The sequence below is a fragment of the Pterocles gutturalis genome, unplaced genomic scaffold, assembly GCF_000699245.1.
Source record: "Pterocles gutturalis isolate BGI_N339 unplaced genomic scaffold, ASM69924v1 scaffold48072, whole genome shotgun sequence".
NCBI lineage: Eukaryota > Metazoa > Chordata > Aves > Pterocliformes > Pteroclidae > Pterocles > Pterocles gutturalis.
In genome coordinates, this window is record NW_010111972.1 from 4,721 (window position 1) to 7,515 (window position 2,795).

General features: G+C 45.0%; 1 pseudogene; it reads right to left on the reverse strand.

Moving 5' to 3' along the window:
• Positions 1 to 550: 550 nt before the first annotated feature.
• On the reverse strand, positions 551 to 669 carry LOC104462080 (annotated as a pseudogene).
• Positions 670 to 2,795: the final 2,126 nt, after the last annotated feature.

A 2,795-nucleotide genomic window follows, 5' to 3' on the forward strand; every position in this document is an offset into this window, starting at 1 on the left:
AAACACTCCTGCTTCATCTCAGTGAACCCAGCCACCACGTGGTAACAGGACACATATAAACTTGGAGTAACTGCATTCCAGTCCAAAATGCCAAATTATTTGTGCCTCCTGTTCCTAACAGGATTTCTGGGATGGGAGTAAGCCAGTTCTTTCTCAGGACCCTGTTTGGCAGGAAAGACCGTGCACTGGTTTTTTGTTCAGAAGTCTTTACACACAGTAAGATATCACTGTGTTTAACACGATACCAGAGCACCTATCTGATTTTAAACTATTTTGAAACATGTCAATAAGACGATACAATATCTGACCCTCAGACAAGCGACACACACCCGAGCAAGACTCCTACTGCACTAGCAGTCAGCTTCCACATCCGCTTGCAAGTCTAGTTTAAAGCTCCCTTTCACCCTGTAACAGGATTTCAGTATTTAAACAACAGGTTCCAGAGCCAGGGAGTTTATATTCTGTAACTTGCATGGCGTGCTCTCAAAAAATAACCCATAAGCATCAAGTAAGCTGATAAGTTTAAGAATAAATAAAGAGATTTAGCTACCTCGTTAGTGTTCCAGCGGTGCCTCTCTTTCGGTAAACTTGAACATTTTGGTAGACATTCAAGCAGCTTCTTCGGTAAAAATATTTTTACATGACTGCCATTGCTGTTCCCATGATCATCTGGAAAGAAAAGGAGACACGTGATGTACACACGGGAGCAGGGGGGGTTTCCAGCAGCAGACCCGAGATACGACAAGACTTGGAAACCCATCAGTTCCCTTGTCAAAGAGCAGGCAATTTGTCATTGCAAAGAATAACACGGCTTTCTGTTGAAATTGCAGCTTTTTCCAGAAATATAAATACAGTTTAATTCCTTCTGGTTGCAAAGTCTGAGAAGAGCTTTGATGGATCTGTGCTCAAGGAGCCTGTGCATGTGCTTACCTGTGCCTATTTGAGCTTATTCTTTCCCTCAGTGACAAATTTTACAAGCAACAGTGACAAAACGTTATAGAAGCTGTGACCACAGAGGTATGACCTGCCAGGAAAGCCATAAATGAAGTTCACACTCAACAGGATTTGCAAGTAAATAAGCACAGAGCCCCAGTACCTGCTATAATTTTGTCAAGCTGCAGCAGAAATGCAACTCAAGGTCTATTAGTTCATTTAAAACTACAAAGTGCTGTACCTGATGAGAAACAGGTTACTTTTCTTTCCACAGCCAGCTCAGATAGTGAACGTAGCTGCTCAGCAGGAGAGGGAGGCAGAAGGATGGAAATCTTCCTACCTCACCATACCTGGGGAGACCCAAAAGCAGAACCCCTGAAGAAATAAGAAATTGTTCTTTTGTGCTGCTAAAAATGCAGAAGGTGCATTGATTACCCTTACGAAACAAGAGAGACCTAAAAAACCCCGAAAGCCCAACAACAGGCTGATGCAGTCCCACAAGCATCACCCGGACTGTGCCTCTGTCACCCCTCCAACACCACCTGAAGGACCAGATCACTCACGAACGCTGCGTGTTTATAGACCAACTCAGCCCCCCCAGAAAAGCAAACCAGAGCAGCAGGATAAACCATCCCAGCTGTGGCACAGGAGTTTTACTGGTTCTCCTCCCCAAGCCCCCATCCCTGCCTTCCTCCGCTATTCTCATGCCTCGCATGGCAGATACCGGGCAGGAAGGACCCTTACAAAACTGATTTACAGCTGCTTCCCATTTGGAAGTGTACAGAAAAAGGATATTAACTTCTTCCTTTCACACATCTCATCATTTTATGTCATTAAACAGCTGCCAGCACCATGATAAAACTCCCCTGCAATTACGTACGGTACAGAGATTCCCCGTGACCTGCAGCACACCGCAGAGAACCATCCCGCCATCAGCCCAGACAGCGGGTGAAGAGCGCAGACCAGCAGCCAGACGGCCCTGGTATTTTTAAAGCTTGATTATACTCTCGGATGTGTCAGGTTCAACAATATACACGCTGTTAAATCAACTACTCGTGCAAGCACAGCAGATGAGTTTACAAGATAAGCAGCGATGTGTATGATAAATGTGAGCTGCTCTGTAATTTATGAGTCCTGGGTGCTCCCTGTGTTACTGGAACTCTGCTGTACCACTGCGTCCGGCTAAATTAACCGGGCTGACGGTCTGGTACGTCCTCCTGGGCGAATGAGCAGTATTGATCCTTGCTGAATTGATAAAGAAATCGGCAAGAAGGTTCTCTCAATTATTTTTCATATGCCATGCCATGATTTCTAGCTCGACATTGAATCTCTCAGACTCTTTGGCCACATCTTTTTCTTTTTCTTTTTCCTGCACGTGTGACCGTCACCTTTGTTATTTCCCACCACCCTGGCCACTCAAAGCTTCACGAACACACACGTCATGACACTCAGGGTTATCCACAAAGACACCAACCTGCTCGGGGCAAAGACCGGAGCCAGGCAGGGTCCCACCACGCCGGCAGCCCCCAGCCATTCCCACCATTCCCAGATCCCCCACTCGATTTCACTGGTACCTACTTAATATTCCCCACATCAGTTTCATACCGTTTTCATTCCTCATTCAAAATATTGCATTGCACTATTCAATTCATTAAGGCGGCAAAGTATTTTACAGCACACATTATTGCTTTTATCAGCCAAACTACATCCCCAGCTACATCTCATCAGCTTATTTTCCATGGGCACATTTTAATTGACATTAATTGTATTACTTCCCCTTACCTCCGTATCAGTCAAGTCCTCTATCATTCATTCCATTATTTTGCAGGGCTGGCAGACCTCTAATTATTCAGCTCATTTTA